The 19,818-nt window shown below is 50.5% G+C and overlaps 1 protein-coding gene across 5 annotated transcripts in view; it reads right to left on the bottom strand.

Moving 5' to 3' along the window:
* SETD3 (SET domain containing 3, actin N3(tau)-histidine methyltransferase) overlaps positions 1-19,818 on the bottom strand; it is a 58,092-nt gene that overhangs the window by 14,199 nt on the left and 24,075 nt on the right. The window lies entirely within an intron of this gene.

Here is a 19,818-nt window from a genome sequence, read left to right as displayed (position 1 = left end):
TCAGCAGAATTTCATTACCGCGCTGCCTAACAGATCCTAACAAGAGCCAAACGAAGCAGGAGGCGTCCAGCCGCGCTGCTGAGGGATCATCAGGCTATTCCGCTCTCATACATCACTGTCAACTTAATTTGTTGTGCCCAGCAGCCGCCATAAATCTGCTTCTTCCTCTTTCTTCCTCTTTCGATACCAGAACTCACGGGCACGGCCCAGAAATGAAATTTAAGGTGGACTGACTTCACAAAAGGTAGACACGCCCACTCGACAGACACTGGGAGCCCCCAAGTCAGGCACCCTTCCTTCGTGTCTTCTGCTACATCACGCTGCGCATCCCTTCGGCCCAGGTTTCAGACCTCTCCTCACAGCAATAAAGGGGACAATTAAAGGCACTCAAATAAATGGAAGTTCCTCCACTGATCTCTGACTTAAATCATCTGGATGGGAACCAGCGTGTCCCGTGCACATGAAACGCCTACGGGGCAGGTGGGGCTGCGGGGCAGGAAACCAGAAAAAGGCAGTTCTGGGAGATTACAGAATCCACTTCACAAACAGATTTTTTTACAGAATAAAGACTGGCGTACTGAAGTTCTATTACTTATTTTTCTGGACAAAAGAACATTTGGTAAAAATATTCAAAACTTCACACTTATGAGAAAATTTCATATATTTCATGTTCTCTCTTCACAAGTCTCCCTCCACGCGCCCCCCCTTAGACCTTTCAAGCACTTAAAAACTTTGTCTCAATTAAGGAATTAAAAGCTGTAACAGTATCATTTTAATCTGCAGTTTCAATTATAGTCTGATAGACAGATTGCAGTGAGTGATCAAATGGACAAATGGCGATTTCCGAGACACAAGCAAGACTCTACCACTGTCTCCGCTCCACTGTTAATGCACGGAGCCCGAGCAGGACGGATTTTACTCTTGACGCATTAGCATCACAAGTGCACAGTAATTTATCATCGCTCACTGTAATGTACTCGCTGGCACCGTAGGCAGGACAGTAGGGGATGAGGTAAAAGTGGCTCAAACCGTAAATCAATTAGAAAACAAAAGCTTGTGCTCAGCGCGCAATTTTAGGCAAATTATATATTACAAAAGGCTGCCAATTGGGCGTTAGCTCCCAGGTGCCGCTTCTGCCCTCTAATCCTTAGCCCAGTTTTAACCCTTTGGAAGGAGAGTCAACATTCAAAAATAAAATCACATAACTTTTAAATGTTGTGATAATAAAAATGAAATTAAAGAAGATATTTTTAAGTCAACACATAACATGTCACCCTGGGCATCTTCTAGCTGCTACAGGAACATCAGGCAAGCCATTATCTCTGGGGTTAAAAAAATGACACCGTGGTCAACCCTAGGGGAGCTGGGCGCTGCCCTGCCCCTCTCCGGCCCGGCAGAGTCCTGGAGAGGCTCTCCAGGGCTGCGGTGGGCTCCGCCCTCCTGAAGCACAAACGCATTAGGCGAGAACCACTCTCTGCCCACACAAAGCTGAGGATACAAAGGGCCACAGGAGACCCCCAGACACGCTGTGGCTGAAATGTCCTGTTTACAATGAAGTAAAGCTGCAGACGCCGGCCTCCATGACACTCCCCGCCCCCGTCCAACCCCAGCAGGTGGGCCAGCGCTACTGCGTTTGTTACTTTAAGATACTTTAATTCATCTAAACTGCGGCCTGCACTGCCGTATCCTGAAAGCAGGTAAATTCCCCTGCTAAATCCCGTAAGTATGCAAAATTTTATCTATCCTCCCTGCAAAACAGTCTGAGTTAGTGAATAACAGAAAAGAGGAGGATTCTCAAAATTGGAATGCTTGGACATCAAAACGATTCGGAAAAAATCTTCAAACATTCAAAGATCTTTAAATAGCTTTGGACGATACAGAAACGATTCACTTGACAGTGACCTCCTCAAGGACTAAAAAGGTGAAGAAGTCACTCTCCAAAATGTTCCCCTTCCTACTGTTTATATACACTTCTTACCAAACACATAAGTTCATGCTCACAGTCCCAATGAAGTTGGAAAGAAAACTGACGAAGAAAATGTGCAAATGCTTTCTTCAAATTGAGATTATTTTGGCCATAGAGTTACATAATATTTGCAGGATCTGCGAGAAACACTTGTTCTTATCTACTTAAAAAAATAAGGTGTGCCCACTGCACACACTTCTGGCATAAAACGCTATCCTGCCACCTCCACACACTCTTTCTTCACCCTTAGGCTGAAGCAAAAGGTGACAGCTAGGAGCAAGGCAAATCCTTCCCATTTCTCCGGGGCCCTCACTGCTGTGACACTATCGCCACCTACTGGTAGCGGCCCAGACAAGAGGCACTCACACCCGGGCAAGGCCTTCCTGGCAACTTCTCCCAAACCAAACCGGGTCTGTGTAGAATGGTTCTGCCTGAGCTTTACTCTGGCAAATCTGGTTTCTAAAAATGCCTCCCCTACCTCTTAAAATTATTATATAACTGGTTTACAAAGACCTTGAAACATTCAAAGATTGGGAATGATTTGCCTTTGAAAAACATTTAGCTTTAAAAGGGAGTATTTTCACATACCCTGAAAAATGAACAAGGATAAGAAAAATGTCTACTCTAAACACTCTTTGTTGAAGCTCTGGGCTGAGTGATTTTTTTAAGACACTGGACAGAATAATTTTTGTTTTATTTAAAGACCATATTTTAAAATGTCTTGTAAAAACTGTAATCTTAACCGGAAGTTGCCTGAAAGTCCCTGAAATGTTCTCAGGCAAATGCCTTAAAGCCCATCATCGCCCCTTGCAGAAAGGGTGACTGAGCGTTCTGCACCTTCAGAGCAGAATCTGGCCAGGGTTTTATCACGACACTTTCTCCAGCAGGAGACATTACTAACCCGCACTTCGAAAACAAAAATGTAAATTAAACCAGGAAACTTACTCTGTGGCCAGAGTGCTGGCTGGACCATTGCAGACACACATGGAACGGGAGGAAGGGTGTCTGGCACGTCGGCAAGGCCACAGTGAAGCAGAGGCCATGGGGTCCACCAACGCATGAACCCTCCTCCCCACCTTCCACCCCTTCGGTCGAGGTCGAGAAACCAGGCACTGATTTTGTGTGGCGTTTTTACGTGATTGATATTTCCATTTTCTCGAGTATAATACCTATTTGCAGTGGGAGAAATGAACAATTGCCCCAGCTCATAGTCAGGCCCAAAGCCCTAAAGGGCCTGCTTCTAACGGGATCCCTGTTTTCTGTGCCAAGCCAGGCAGCCCGGGGAGGGCCCTCCAGCCCTGCCCCCCCCCCACCAGCAGGGGCTCCAGATGAGGCGCAGGAATACTGTACCTCGTACGAAATAATCACTATGTTTGGAAAAGATTAATATCTAAAATCATTTGTTTGGCTTCAATAAAAAGAAGTAATATTGCTAAATATGTAAGTATGACATTTTGAAGAATTTACCATATAGCACGGGTCTGGTAGCTATGCTTAAGGAAATTAAAAACCGCTACAGTCAGCATATTTGATCCTTATTAAAGTTCTGTCTTGAACTATGATTCACATGAAACAAAAATAAACCAAGAAGAAATTTACATAAAGCCTATGGATTACAAGAGTTTGAAGATGAAAAAAATGAACAATATTCTGGCTTTAAAAAATTGATTTAGCATGCAGCTTCTCTTTATAGTCCCCTGATAAAAATGAAATCTCCCTAACAAACACTTAATAAAACCTGTCAATATCTCTGGAAAGAAAAATGACACAAATGCATTAAGTATTAAATACCCTTGGAAAAAGTCACATATTCCATGAATTTTTGATGTACTGTCTTGACATTAATGTAAAACCTTGATATTTATAATTGACAGATATTTAATAAAGTACAGAAGAAGAGGCCGCTCTGCAGCATGCAAATTTTTCAGGTTGATCAGCAATGAGAGATACAGACATGCACTTGAACTACACAAACAGTTAATGTGTGTTACACAAGTCAGCTGCAGCCTTATTTTAAGCTTGGACAACAAACCTTTGTGGAAAACCAAAATAAACAGAATTCACTATTACGTGAACTCCAAATGCAGAAGCATCAAGTGCGTAAAGGAGCTTTGAAACATTAATAGTTCTGTGAAGGAACAAAATACATTTGAGTTAAAGTTGTTTCTTCCAACACCTAACAAAAAACATTTTTTAAATGACAGAATCATTCAGGTACATGAAGAGAAGTTTCCTAAAACAGTTCTCAGAAGCAGCACACTCAGCCTCAAGGAAGAACCAGCGGTCTCTGGGGGAAAGGAGGGCCGGGACGCACAGCCGGCCTCGGGGACACAGGGGCCTGCTGGGTGCCAGGCCAACTTTCGACTTGACTGCAGCTCACGGGGAGGCCACGCGGAAGACACTGAACCACCGCCTTCCATGAGGCCTTTCGATGCACTCACTAAAAGAAAAGCAGCTCAGTTAAAAAAACACCCCTAAAGACTGCATTTTAAAGAATTCACAGCCTGCTATAATGTGTAATCAACTGTTAATTTCAAATATGTATGTAGCACTTCAGTGACTTGGTAGTGGTTCCGTGGTACCAGCAATGACGAAATGCAATTGTGTCCTGTCTGTGCTGATAAGAAAACACAGTTGCGTGCGATTACAAAGTTCCAACACAGAGACGCCCCAGACTGCGTCTGGCTGTCCTTCTTAAGCACAAAGAGCAGTCCGGTCACCGAGCTGTGGACAGACACCCCTAACCTGAGTGAGGGCTCCACCTCTCACTGCGGCAGGGGTACCTCGGTTCCAGGTCCTCGGCTCCAGGTCCTCGGCTGTGGCCTCTGCGGGCGGGTGCAGGTATGGAAGTCTGGGGCCTGGGACCCCACCGCCCACAACCAGGAGATCTTCAGTGCTTTCAACAGCATCAGAGAAACGCGCCGAGACAAACCCGCTGGTACCCTCCCTGAGCCCAGCGTGGACCCGGAGTCTCTGCACACGGCAGGGCCCCAGGGTGAGCAGGAAGGGGGCTTCCCGGGAAAGAGGCTGGCTGAGGACAGGTGTGAGCCGGAAAACAAAAGGAAGAAAGCCAAGTGCTGACAAGGAGAGCTAAAGACGGCAGGTAGACAAACCAGAGCAAAGGCAGAAATAGTGGGGGCAGAGGAAAATGTGCCCTGAAACCCTGAGGTGCCCCCAAGGCAGGCTGGTCGGAAGCAACATGAAAGGGAGGCAGCGGGTGTCCAGGCCAACCAGCCCTTCCGCTCGAACTTCACTTCCTAAGTGGACATAGCACAGTCTAACTGAGTAACAAATTGAAAACGCTGGCTCTGGAATTCAGTTGCAGTGAACATAAATCAGTCAGAGCATGGTTCGTGAATTGGGCGCTTGAGGAAAAAATCAATTTTTAAGACTTTTATTCTTAAACACAGATTACATCCCACAGGGAATATTCCATCAAGTTCTTTGAATTCACTCAATACCATCCAATAAACACATCAATACACATTAAATTTGAATTGTTTGCTTTCACTTATATTTAATTTCTCTACAATTGTGTATTACCTTATAATAAAAAGTTTTTAGTTAAAAAGGTGAGATTAGTGGAGAAATATCAACATGGTTCAATAAATTTATAAAATTACTTTAAGATCCAAGAACTGTTCTTCATTGGAAGACAATGAAATCTATAACCTATATCCAGTCTACATTAAACTGAAATTAGCTGAAACACTGAGAAAGATAAGAAGTTTCCAAACTTGATTGGTTACCATTTGTACACCCGAGGACGGACAACCAGCCATAAGCCAGTCTGAGTCACAATCAGTCAACATTTTGACTGTCAATTATTATCCATGCAACAAATATTTCCCGTCTCAGAAAAAAGCTGAAGTTAGGTTAGGACTAGACATCCATCCATCCAACAAACATTTCACTCACTGACTGTCTCTGAAGTGGAAGTCACTCCGCCAGGTGCCATCTGACAGGTGCACGAAGAGCCAAGCTGACACCCTCTGGGGGTCCTGCCTGGCCGCAGTCAGGTAAGCGCCGTGAAGGAAAGGTGATGCGGGAGTCCCAGCTCAGATCCCCCTCGGCCACCTTCCCCAGCCGCCCCAGTCACCCGCTCCATACCCTCCCAGCCCTGTGCCCTTCTTTCCCTCAGCTTGCTACCACCCCGTGGGGGGAGGGCGGGGAGGCACGCACCACACACTCCATTAATGTCCCCTGCCCCCAGTATGTATGCTCAGCAAGGCAGGGACCACCTCTTTTTTGACCACCAGGGAATTCCTTAGGCCTCACACAGCTCCTCATTCAGAGAAATCCTCTTCCTCCACCCAAGCCAGAAGCCCACCCTCCTGCCCCGATCCCCGACAGTGGAGGAGCGCTGCCACCTGGTGGACTGCGGATTTCCTCTCTGCATCCGCAGGGGCCGAATGACAGGAAAGAAGAAAGCGACAACTTCCCACACCAGCGTGACTCCAAAGGCGGTGACAGGCAGACCCAGGTAATAACCGCTGCAGTCAGATCACACCCAAGGGAACCTGGCTCCCACGTCCCCATCCGAGAGCTCTGCCCGCCTGGGCACCCTGGGCCCAGGCACCTCCCACAGGCCTCCCGACAAACTGCTTCCACTGTCCTTTTCTTGGCTCCGCATCTCTTATGAACAGATATAGTATCTTCCCACCGTCTGGGGGTCAGAGAACCTTCTCTCTCCCTCCTCTCTCTCTTTCTATCCCTGCCCCCAAACCTATCTTTCAACACATGTATTTGAGGAAGCTCTACTCTGCTGTGAGAATCTGACGAGGAGCAAAACGGACCACGCCCATCAGTTTGCTGAGCCGAGCAGTCCCACTGCCACCCTCGCCAGGCCCTGCACTGGGGCCAGCCCGCCACTCCCCGGGCCATCTCACACCACCCAGCCCCTGTGCCTCCGCTTCCTTGCCCGAAAAGGGGGCCAGACAAGCAAGCTCTACCTTCTTTTAAGCTCTTAAACCCTTTGTTTCTTTGCCTTGGACACTCCCCAGGCCCAAATATCTAAACCTGAGGAGAAACTTAAGGACTAAGTCACAAGCAAACCTCTCCTCTGGTCTGCCAAAAAGACGAGAGTATCCCACCGGGTGACCAACGCTTATTATAGGGGACACATTCCTGCAAGCCGCAAACCTACCAAAGAAACTAGAGGTAAACAGAGTGGAAAAGGCAGTTACTGTTTCAGAGGAATGTATTTGTATCAAAAAAGCAAGATTTACTTATGATTGGCTTCGTGGCATTTATTTTTCACTTCAGTCAGTTTAGATTTCCGTGACTTGGGACCGAGACGTGGGATGCTGGGTAGATTCCTCAGGCCAGCGTGAGCCGAGTCACCAGGCAGTGGCGGAGAGAGGCATGACCCCCACTGGAAGGGGGCTGGCACATGGAGTGCACACAGAAACCCTCGTCCCGAAAAAGGGGCCACCAGGGCCTGGTGCCCAGGAGAGCTCTCTGATCTCCAGGGGAGAGGGAGAGAGAGAGACAGAGAGGAGGGAAGGAGGCAACAGTAACAACCACCGTCTGCTAAGCACTCTGTGCAAGGAACTCAATGTCGAGAGCTTGATTCCTATGAACGGGCACTGCTCTTCGTCCTGTTCCATGGATGACGAGACTGAGGGCAGGGAAGTGGAGAGCGTGTCCCAGGTTACCCCGTAATAAATGAGGCGGCTGGGGTAACTACCTCAGCGACAGATTTCTGAAGTTTAAAGCAAAAGATTATTAGTTGTCCTACTTTTATGAATAAAGCATACATTCTAATATGGTTAATACATTTTTTTCCTGGTGAAATTCTAGAAAAATGGTTGATAAACATTGCTCTCATTTAAAATTCAGCCTAAATGTATCTGAAAACACATTACAAAGCTTAGAGGCAGGCAAAACCAGCAAAGCGAAGACTGAATCTGTTACTTCCCAAACTCCAAAGGGAGCCACAACGAGTTGGAGGTCCCTGTCCACGGTCACAAGGCCGCAGGCCTGGCTGTCGCTGGAGGTCTTCCAGCCCAGCCCCCTTCACTCGGGGCGTGAAGAACCCCACTCCTAGAAAACACACTGGACCACGTCCCCGCAGAGGTGCGCGCCTGTCCGCCATCGCGTTTTAAAGCTCAGGGTCACACTGAGTCTTCCCGGGCTCTTCTCCGCTGGAAGCACGTCCCCTGGCATCCCAACCGCCCTCGGTGTTCTAGCAGCCGCACTGCCTATCGTCTTCCTGGCAACTCCGAACAGCTCGGAGACGCCCCACGGCTTTCTCAACCATAAGAGCAGCTCTACCTCCGAGCTCTGACATCTTTCTAGCTCCTTCCAACGCTCCCAGTGGTCCTGCTGTTTGGGAAACGGACCCTGACCCTCACATGCTGTGCCTTCAGGTCTGACGAAGCTGAGTAAGTGTGTAAGTGGCTACAGCGTGCCACGGAACCTGAGACCCTGAGTATGTCAGACTCAGGGCTCGGAGAGCGACGGGCAAGTGCCATCGTAAGTCAGCCCTGATGGTTCAGGAGGACGCCCGCAGCTGCGTGAGCCTCTGGGCACCCAAAGTGTCAGACACTTATGGAAACATCCACACATCACAATGTGCTACTGTGTCACCAGCTGCCCAGAGGAAATCCCAAAGATGATTACAACTAGGGTAAAGGTCCCTGGGGCACCACTTCCGCTGCGAGTCACAGGGAGGTGGGTGAGGATCCAGGTCTGAGAACACAGCTCCTAGCTCAGTGTGTCGCCACAGCCCCCACAGGCCCTTCTGTGGGCAGTCTCGGGACACAGCCAGTGGTGAGTGCACAGGTCCCTTCTCTACCTCAGGACTTGTCACAGTCCCTTTTCCCTACTTCTCATGCTTACACTGTGCTCAAAAGACACCCATCAAAGAGAAAATCCCCAATGCTCCTGGGGCACTGTGGGTGGAAAAGAATATCAAATGTTCCAATCGAGGGGGAAGAGAAGTGCAGAGGCCGCTGATGTTACAGTGAGTCAGGACAGCACCGCACTAACCAAAAGTAATCCAAAGCGTCTGTGCCTCACCTTGAGTGCCCCAGGGGTGACACTGGAGGCCATGCCCCTGGACCCTACAGCACACACTGGGCCACACCACCAAGACACAGACCAAACCAGCTCTACTTCGTACACAGAGACACACACGGAGGCAGCCAAAACAAGGAGACCAAAGAAACACGGCCCAAATAAAAGAGCAGAACAAAACTCCAGAAAAAGAGCTAACTGACATGGAGATAAGCAACCTACCAGATGCAGAGTTCAAAACTGGTTCTCAGGATGCTCAAGGAACTCAGTGAGGACCTCAGCAGCATCAAAAAGGTCCAGTCAGAAATGAAGGGTACACTAACGGGAATAAAGAACAATTTATAGGGAAACAACATTAGAGTGGACAAAGCCGGGAATCAAATCAATGATTTGGAATGTAAGGAAGCAAAAAACAACAAATCAGAACAACAAGAAGTAAAAAGAATACAAAAAAATGAGGGCAGTGTAAGCAGCCTCTGGACAACCTCAAGAGGTCCAGCATTTGCATCATAGGGTACCAGAAGGAGAAGAGAAAGAGCAAGAAACTGGAAATCTATCTGAAAAAAATAACGAAAGAAAACTTCCCTAATTTGGTGAAGGAAACAGACATGCAAGTCCAGGAAGCACAGAGACCCAAACAAGATGGATGCAAAGAGCCCACTCCAAGACACATCATAATTAAAACACCAAAGGTTAAAGACAGAGAATCTTAAAAGCAGCAAGAGAAAAGCAGTTAGTTACCTATAGGAAATTCCTGTAAGACTGCCCATTTCTCAAAAGAAACTTTGTAGGCTCAAAGGGACTCACAAGGAATATTCTGTCACAAAAATCAAGGACCTACAGACAAGACTGCTCTACCCAGCAAAGCTATTATTTAGAATCAAAGGGCAGATAAAGAGCTTCCCAGTAGAGAAAAAAACTAAAGGAGTTCATCATCACCAAACCATTATTATATGGAATGTTAAATGGATTTATTTAGGAAAAAGAAAAAGATCGAAACAACAAATAAAATGGTAGTAAATACATACCTGTCAACAGCTGAATCTAATAAACAAACTAAGCAAACCAGAAGAACAGAGACAGAATCATGCATTCAGAGAGCGTTTTGATGGTTGCCAGATGGGAAGGGGGTGTGAGGGGCTGGTGAAGAGGTGGGGGATTAAGCACTACAAATAGGCAGTTAGAGAATGGCCATGGGGAGGTAAAGTGCTGTACAGGAAACAGAGTAGCCAAAGAACTTACACACATGACCCACAGACATGAACACTGGTGGGGGCATTGCCTGAGGGAGTCGGGGGTGCTGGGTGGAAGGGGACAAAGGGGAAAAACCAGGACAACTATAATAGCATAATCAATCAAATTTTAAAAAATTAAATAAAATGCCCTTGCCTTTGAGTAGAATAGCTGAGAGCTTTTTTTCATTAAACAAAATTACTTTACATTCATTTTCAGCTGACAAAATATTCTGTCTCTCAACTCATCTAAGAATCCCAAATAGGTATCAGAACTCTTTTAAGCACTATTATATGCCCCCAAATTAAGTAAATAAATAAAAGCAGGCAATAAGATGACAATATTTATTTTCCCACGAGATTAACATTTCTCAGAGAAAGCCAAGAAGAAACCCCGAAGAACCCCTCTGAGTGCTGTCAAAGTCCGCCCGCCCTGAAAGCGTGTGAATGGGGACACATCCGCACGGGAAGGCGGCGGCCAGCTGTGCGGGGTGCACGGGGCTCTGGCCGCGCCCTGGCGTCAGAAGGTGCAAACCGAACCACTTCTCTCCCGCAGAAAGTGCGCTCTGCCTGTGTCTTCCTGACGGAAGGCTTCACCGATCAATAGTTACAAGTCGCACTGTGCTCCCACTTCTCTCTGAGGAAACGCACCGCCGCGTTCCGACGACACCACCACTCTGCTGGGGCGCTCCACAGCTGGAAACAAGCTACCGGCGAAGGACGGTTTAATCAGAGCCTGTCTTTTCAGCACTACCGACAAAACGGACCACTTTCAAACTGCTCAATGGGCACAGAAAGCAAGCGATCTAACATATTGCCTTAAGTCCCCTTGGATATAAGATGACTTTTGATGATAGCCACAGATGAGAAAAGACTTGGGAACTGGGCTTTGAAAACCAGGTCTGACTCCTAACCTCAGGTCCTGAATCTTAGGGACACTTACCCTTGGGGGACAGGACCGGCAGTGTGAGATAAGCCCGGCAGTGTGAGATAAGCCCGGAAGAATGAGCTGAAAGGGTGTGCCTGGCCATCAGGGAGGGGACAGGGCGCAGAGAGACTCCTGCAACTGGCAGCTGACCCCAGAGCCACAGAGGGCTTGCCACCTGCGGGGGGTCCCAGCTGAGTATGCAGTGCTCGTCACAGAAGCCACAGTTACAGACAGAGGTGGACAGGACGCCACCTCTCAGGCACAGGGCCGACCCACGCAATAAAACTAGGACAGAAGGGAAGTCTGAGACGGAAAGGAAATGAACAGACAGGGCACAGAGCAACGGCACAGGCACCCAGCGGCACGGCCAGGCCCCCAGCGGCACGGCCAGGCCCCCTGAGCTGCCGGACAGGGTTCTTTCCCAGAGAGACCAAGAGAGGGTCTTTCCCAGAGAGGGAGGGCACAATGGCAACAACGAGGAACACATGTTCCTGTCACCTGCTCTGTTTTCTTGGGGAAGAAGGGCCGGGGGAGCAGCCGGGACCTGGAGGGACTGGGACAGTTGCCAGGGGACGAGGCAGGTCAGTAGGACAGGACGATGCACCTCGCTGGCCAGGCGGAGCCCGGACGCTCTGCCGGAGCGGATGCCGAGGAACGGAATGGCGAGGGGGATGGGGGCCTGCTGGTGAAGGGCGAGGGCTGGCTCTTCCCTAAGAGACACGAGACAAGCACGGCTTGGATTTAGTTTCCAGCTCCGCAGGCTGAGGAAGGTGGTGCAGGAGAGGACTCCTCCTAAACACTCAGTGAAGTTACTGCAAAAAGAAAAAAATCTGTTTCCCCATCTGTACTTCCAGACACACAGACTAAAGTGACATTTCCAACATAGGGTTTTCTAGATCATTAGCTCCATCAATTAAGACTCTGTGCTCAGCAAAATGACCATTGTTTCCTTTCTGTTCATTCTTTAATTTCTAAAAAAAAAAAAAAAAAAGTTGCAAAATCTGGAATCTTAGTTATCCTTGAAAGAATCCTTATTTGGAAAATGGTTTCCCCCAATTTTCACAATGAACATTTGGAACTGCTTTCCAAATTAGAATAATTTAACCCCCCCCCCCCATTCACGTCACCAAACCCTAAGACAGTCTAGGGTCCCTCTTCCTTCAAAAATTCATGACCTCCAGTGACCTACACATTTCTAACACACACAGTCTGCAGAACACACTACCTAGCGCCTGACTTTAAACCATATTCAACTGCTCTCAGGTTATTCTGTGTGTTCATTCATGCACTCACTCACTCACTCAACAAACATCTACGGAGTGCCCACTCCTGAGGGAAACGCTGTGTGGGGAAATGAAAAACAAGTCACCCAGACACACAGCACTGGCTTCTGCCCTCCTGCGGCATTCCATCTGGTGGGTGGAAATGCACCGCCACGGCCACACTGAATGGAGAGGTGGCCGGAGGGGTCAGGAGAGGGGCAGGGCCTGGGGAGGGGGTCCAGGGCTTTCCCAGGGCACCTGTCAAACACAGGACAGTTCCTGCTTCCTGTTTCCCCCATAAATCACAAACTTAGTTTGGAGGAAAAGCAAGAGACTGCCCATCTTGCAGCTGTCCCCGACCAAAATGGAGATTTTAAAAAATGAGCCCTTGTTAAAAAGGGGGGGCACCTCTGCAGTGGAAGCACCCTTAAACTCGAACGAGAGGAGCGGCGGCCTCCAGTCCCGGTCCCAGACACGGGGCCGGGCCAGCCTCCTTGTGCCCACTCGCAGCCCCGCTGGCCAAGGGGGGCAGGGCCCGCCTGCGCTTTCATACTCACAGACCGTCCCTCGCTTCGTCACACACACACACACACACACGCCTACTGCCCAGCCGGTGGGGCCCACAGCCAGGGGTGTTTGGACCTGGGGGAGCGGCTGGCGCTCCCGGGCCAGGGCTGGCCAGGCGTGCCCTGGGCCCTCTCCCAGCCACACTCCTCCATCATGTTACCTTCCACAGTTGTGATCATCTTGCAAATCAACCTTTCGGTTTGAAAACTAAAGCTAAGTACTTGAAATTACTCAGTCACTTCACGGGCACACGTGCTGACCAGGAGAACATTCCTTTGAACAGACACAGAAATTAAGACTAGAAAAGGCCCACCAAATCTTAGTGGGAGTAAGGCACTTGCTGAAGAACAGCTAAAATAATCACATCTTCCAGTCTGCTGCCCAAGCCTGAAGTGCACGTCCCTATAAAAACAGGACATAATGCAACAAATGTAGTATTTCCAGGGCACTCTGCAAACGACAAGGTGAAGTATGCCTGCAAAAAATAGGAAACTTTTAAAAAGGTTTCAATCAATCTCAGAAAAATGACCAAAGGGGCTATTACTTCCTGGACAGTGACAAAAGCTTGCAGTTTCATCCCAGACGTGCTAATGCGCTCACCCGCTTCAGCACCTTCAGTGCGTCCTGGAGGAGCTCGTCCCCCCCCTCACACGACACCACCAAGTGTCCACTCTGAGCAAGGCACCGCAGGGCACCACGGGACAACGGGAGTCAGATGGGCCGCCTGCCCACGAGCAGCTAAGCAGGTGGCCGCAGGGAGTCCAGTGGGCAAAGCTTGCCGGGTCACACCAGACAGAATGGATGGCACGCGTTCCTCTTACGGAGAATCGCAACAGACACTGTTGGGGGGAGAGATGGCACAGACTCACAGAGGAGGGGGCATGCGAGTGAGCACTCTCCACGTGGGTGGCGAGGCAGGAAGTGTCCCGTGCAGAGGGCACCAGAGACAGCAGGGCAGGAGGAGGGCGGGCTTGTCTGGGGAAGCCTGTGGGGGGGTGGGGGGTGGAGAGGGGGTACTGGGGAGGTCTGGTGGTGGGCTGGCTGTGCCCCGCCCTCCAGCACTGTCGCTCCAGACCCAGGCACTCAGCAAGCACTCGTGCTCTTCTTCCTCTTGGAAAAGAGGCAGTGAACACATTGGCAGGAAAAAGGTGCATGGGAATGGGAATCAGTGCCGCACCACGGGCCCAGGTTAAAGAAGGGCTGGTCTGCACGAGGAAAGTGAAGAACACGCGATGGGCGAAGGTGCGGGGAACTTCGAGAAGGATGGAAAACAGCCAAGGAAACTAGAGTAGAGAGAATACCCCAAGTCTCTACAAATCGGGCAGGAGACTGCTGAGAATGAGTCTGTTTCATGACTGTCATTAATGAGGTGAGACCACTTCTTGTCTCTTTGTCCCCCACTGATGATCAGGGTTCACTCAGTCACCTAAGAACTAAGAGTGTATCTCAGACCCAAGTCCACAGTTTTTGGAGGCCCAAGGCCCATGAAACATGCCACACACTCTTGAGCAAAAACGCTGGCTAGACCGACATGGTGGCAGCTCCTCCTGCACTGGAAGTCTCAGCAGCACCAAATGACACCAGGTGGGTCACTTCGATTTCCAAAGTTGCTCAGGAAGAGCAGGCGGTCTGCAGACCCCATACAGCCGACCTTACATGCTTCTGGGTTTATTTTGGTCTCATCAGCTTCATACACCTGTTTCTGTTCTCTGAAACAGACGACAATTGTGAAGCGTAACAGAAACTGCAAGCTCTTCCAGACAGGCTCCAATACGAGTGCCTGCCCTCCCCACACCCTGCAGCGCAGGGCACTGGCCCCGGGGGGCCTTCAGTCCAGGACCATGGGCCCTGAGTGTGCAGCCCAGAAACACCATTTTTAACACGTTTCCCAGGCTGACTCATTCTCACCTGAGTTGAGTCTAGAACTGGGTTTACTGCCACCAAACAGGAGAACAGTGAAGATCCTTGCTATCCGATTAAACCCCTCCCCGTCCCTCACGGGCACAGATGCGCCCACGCATGAACGATGGCAAAATGCGGTCTGGGAAAGGCTGAATTTCACACGAGGGTTCTGGCCTCACCTTTCTAAGCCACTGAACCCCTGTCAAATAGCGTAAATAAAACTTTCCTTTTCCTCTTTAAGGTACTGTGTAATTTCTAATATTCTGTACTGTATGGGCTGTAACTTAAAAAATAATTTCACTTAAAAAAAACGTCCAGAGGCCTCTGACAACAGGGCCGACGGTCCCAGACACAGCACTTTCTCCCGGACCTCCAGCCCAGTTTGGGGCCCCACCTGCAAATGGCAACAACGTGCTCCCCGACGTCCACCACGTGCCCAGAACGCCAGGCCTGGAGCCGTGGGGACCAGAGCGGAGGGCGTTTGTGCTCAGCCCTCCGGAGGCTCAAAGTGGCCCCGCTGAAGAAAGGAGTGAAGTCCAGCAGGTGACTCACGAACGAATAGCTCCACCTCTGGCTCCACCGAGCAGGGAAGAAGCAGGCAGACACTGAGGGCCCGGCTTTCCCACAGCAGCCCCTTCGCGACCCATGAGCCCCTCTTCACGACACAGTGCTGAGGACCCAACCTCCCTGGTTCAAGACCGAGCACACCTGTTTTCACAGCAGTGGGCGGTGTGTGCAGACGAGGCTGGGACTCGGGGAGGCGGCACCTGAATTTCACTATGACCCAGCTCAGCTGACAGTAACAATACAAATAATTCACATTTACTGAGTGTCTGCCAAGTGCCAGGCGCATGAAACGTCTTAGGCAGGTATTGCTGAATTCAAACCTCACAGTAACCTGGTAAGATGGGTGCTATCACTACCCCTGTTTTCCAGACAAAACACATGCCCCAGAAAAACTGCCCCGGCTCACCCGGCTAGACATGGAGGAGATTCCAAACCCATTTGCTTAACCATTCCAAGAGTGACTCTGTATAAACTAGCAATGATTCTTTTTTAGTGGGTGAGCCCATGAAGCAGGTACCCCACATTTATGTGAGGACTCAGGCTTCACAAAGCACTCTTACCCTTCTCACTCAGTCTGCCCAGCACCAACCCATGGCAGTGACTGGCGCCTCCTTCACCGGATGGGGAAACTGAGGCCAAGGGATCTGCCGTCCCTCAGGTTATTTAGAAGCAGAGCTGTAACTCAAGTCCAGGTGTCCTAGTCCTAAATCTATCACCCTTTCTACTGTGTAACACAGATGCAGAAAAAGGAGGACTAGTGGTACCCCAAACAGCAACACGTATGTTTAGGGATGTTAAAGCAAAGGCCGAGCATCTGGCCCACCACCCACGGACCCCTTGCCCGGTCAGTTTCCACAGCAGAGCTCTTACCATTCCCAGACCTAAGCCAGATGAGGCGATACCGTCCCCCCTCCATCTCCTCTTCAGCCACAAATTCTTCTATGAAATTACACTTTTTAATGGTTGTTCAAGCACAATTGTCTCCATTTTCCTCCTACCACCCCCTCCCACCCTCGACCCTCCCCCTCTTTGTAACGTTAGACTCTAACGTAAGAATACTGTCAATCTCCTCCACACGACCAACACACACAGGGAGAAGTTCTCATCACTCTCCGATCCTCGCCGTCTCTTAAAGAACGGCTTTCCACCTGGGTTGAGGACAGCACCTCTCAAAGTGCTTCCTCCTCTTGGGGCTGTGTTCCCAAGAGCTCCCAGAAGAAAGGACCACGTACGTCCAGAAGAGACATACGGGATGACTGAGAGAGGTTTCGTTTACAATGGTCAAAAGTGGAAAAAACCAAACCCCCACCAGAAGGAGGAGGGTAAGCAGAGTGTGGAGTATGCACAATGGGAAACTACACAGTGAAAAGGAGAACTAACCACTGCCACTCCCAGCAACACGGACGGCTCACACAGACAGTACACGAAGCAGAAGGCGGCGGAGGTGGGCGGGCCCACACTCTTCCCAGTCTCAGGTTCTGCCCACAGGAAGCTCGGCAGGGGGCCAAAGTAACCCATCGTGACAGAGGCCAAACAGGCTATGTCCTGCCAAGAGATGCTGGTGCTAACGGGGAAAGGAGACCGGGCGCCACGGCCTGATCTCGGCTGTGGCTCCTTAGGGTAAAGGCTAACCTGGACTTAACACATGTGCACTTCGCACGTGCACCTTAAATCTCAATTTAAAGAAAAAGTCAACAGGAGTCAACAGCCCAAGCTCTTCGCCTTTACTACAGGGGCTTATTCAACGGCCCCACCTCGTGCCCTATCATGCATTTACTCTACTGACGCTGGTCATTTTAAAGAACCAACAGGGTCAAATGTCGTGACTCTGATACAATTCATCCACAGATACGTATTATTTTTACCTTTTTCTGTTACTTGCCATATATAATGTCTGGAGAGACTGTAGACAAATCTCGTAAAAACAGTTTATAAAGTTTAATGTTTGGAAGCTGTTACGACCTTTATTGCCTATAAAGTACAGCTGTATTTTTTTATGTGGCAAACTCTTAAATCACTTGAATCATTCCTGCCTCTGCATTTCTCTTAGCAGTTTCTACCTAGAATCTGGATCCTACACAAGCATTGAAATCCTTCCATTGCCATAAACTGTTATTCGCATGTTTCACTGTCATTTACCTTTTCCCCATTTGTCTGATGTCCCCAACTAGCTTGTGAACTGGGGACTGCGGAGGAACGCGGCTGAGCGGGCACCCTCCTCCTCGGGTGCCTTGGCTGCGACAGGCTCTTGCTGTTCACTGAACAGGGAGGAAGCCTCCGGGGACAACTCGATGGGTTTGCACCTGGTGCAAGCATCGCCGGTTCAGGACCCCGAGGGCACCGACAGGTGGCTTCTTTCCGAATCACACGCTTGTAAAATGCTCTGTATCTATAAATGCCTTTCCTCCAGTCTCTCACCTGGCCTCACACCCTTGAAGGGGACACAGGGCAGGATCCCCCCTACCACTTAATTTTGTAAGTGTGGAAATGAGGCTCAGAGAGTGGGAGTGACTTGTCTCCAGTCAAAAACTGAGCTACTCAGGCAGACAAGGACCCCAGGGTGCTGACGCCCAGACGATGACCGTCCAACTGCACCCTTCCAAAGCCAGAGCACTTCTCAATCAAGACGGGCTCTGTCTCCATCAGAAACTCCTCCGCAGTCCCTCGTTGCCCACAATCTGGCTGGCGGCCTCTCAGGCCTCCGTCTCCACCCTGACAAGAGCGCCACGCAGGACCGGCTGGGAAGGAGGCCTGCGGGTGGCCTGCGGAGGCCTCACTGCAGCCTGGCGCGCCCACTCACTCAGACCACATTCAGACAGCACCTGGACAGGGGTCTCGCTGAGACTAAACACCACCTTGAAATCAGACAGGAAAACAAGCTGATGAGCTGGCGTGCCTTTTTCCCCAGGCATGATGGGTGCAGTCCATGGCCACCTTCCTGCGTCACTTCTAACTCCCACGCAGCACCCCCAGGGGGCAGGGCCTCCCCACCCCTCAAAGGCAACCGGGCCTGCAGTAGCCTGCAGTAACACTGCGGGCTACTCACGACCTACGCCTGGCCCCACACAGAAGTCGCGTCTCTTTTCTAGTGGCCAATCATCAAGTCCTTGCCTGGGGCCAGTGCGCCCCGGGCTGGGCGCCTGGACAGCAAGGCCACCCTGCCTTTGGTGAGTCCGTTTCGGCAGGAACCCTGAGCACACTGTCCACTGCTCACACCATTTCAGTGGCTTGTGCTGGGATACAAATCAGACCGACTGGGCAGCCGGCTCTCCGCAAATGTCTACAGCATGCCTGACCAGCCGCCACAGTTACCGGATGAAGTTGCATGACAGAGTGGAGAAGACACTTCAGAATCAGACATGAATTGAAGTGCTGGTGTACCAATAATGAGGTGTGAATTTAAGTCCTGGAGCAAGCAGGCCAACCGAACAGGCCTCGACTTCCTCCCGTCAACGGGAGGAACTACCACACCGAGCGGCGCTGTCGTGAGGACCCAGCGGAGTCTCGCAGGGACACAGATCTGGGCACCGAGCGAAGCGCTGCCCCACGCCAGGCCTGTTCCCTCCCTTCCGGCCTCTGTCTCTCCCCCCTCGCTGCCTCTTGCCACGGCATGCCATGCACTAGCCGCAAAGGGTGGCTGTGCTGTGCCCTCCGCCCTCCACCTGGCAACCTTCTGGGCCTTCTTCGGCATCAGCGGACACCCCCACCTCCGGGAGCCCCTCCTGCTGCCCATGGTCTCTGCTGTCTCCCTCGCCTCTGGGTGAGTCCCCCAGTTGCTCCTGTGCCCCTGCCCCGGCTCTGCCTCCCCACTAGCCCGAAAGCTGCTGCCCAGGTCTGACAGGGGTCCTCACCTATCGGTGGTGCTTGGTCGCACGAGGTGCCAGCCAAGGGAAAGGCCCCGATGCAGGGAGACTCCCGGGGCCACGCGGCGGGTTGGTGCGTGTGTGAGACGGAGACAGACTCTCCCTGGGGACCTTTCTCGGCTCCGGGTTGCCACTCCCGAGCGCTCAGTTGGCCCGGTCCAACACCCTGCTAACCCTAGGGGACTCCATTCCACACCTGCACTAACAGTCACGGACACGCTTCCCGTCACAGACGCTGCATCTGGGTCGTCCCTCAGGTCAGTGTGTTCCCCCACTAACAGGAAGCCAACACCCTCTGGTTCTAAAACCCTGGCCTCTAACTCACTTCAGACCAGTAAAAAAGAGCACCCAAGAGTGAGGACTTCAAAGCCAATGATCGCATTTCCGATGTGAACGCTGCCAAATAAAAACTGGCTGATTAATTTTAAATGACGCCGCAGCATTTAAGGGGGAACCATGAGACGGACACAAAAATGTCAAAACTCACTCGAGTCGGTCCTGCAATCGGCGG

The sequence above is a fragment of the Sturnira hondurensis genome, unplaced genomic scaffold (genome assembly GCF_014824575.4).
Source record: "Sturnira hondurensis isolate 20B ecotype Veracruz unplaced genomic scaffold, ASM1482457v3 Scaffold0021143, whole genome shotgun sequence".
Classification (NCBI taxonomy): domain Eukaryota; kingdom Metazoa; phylum Chordata; class Mammalia; order Chiroptera; family Phyllostomidae; genus Sturnira; species Sturnira hondurensis.
This window is presented reverse-complemented; position numbering and strand designations above follow the sequence as displayed.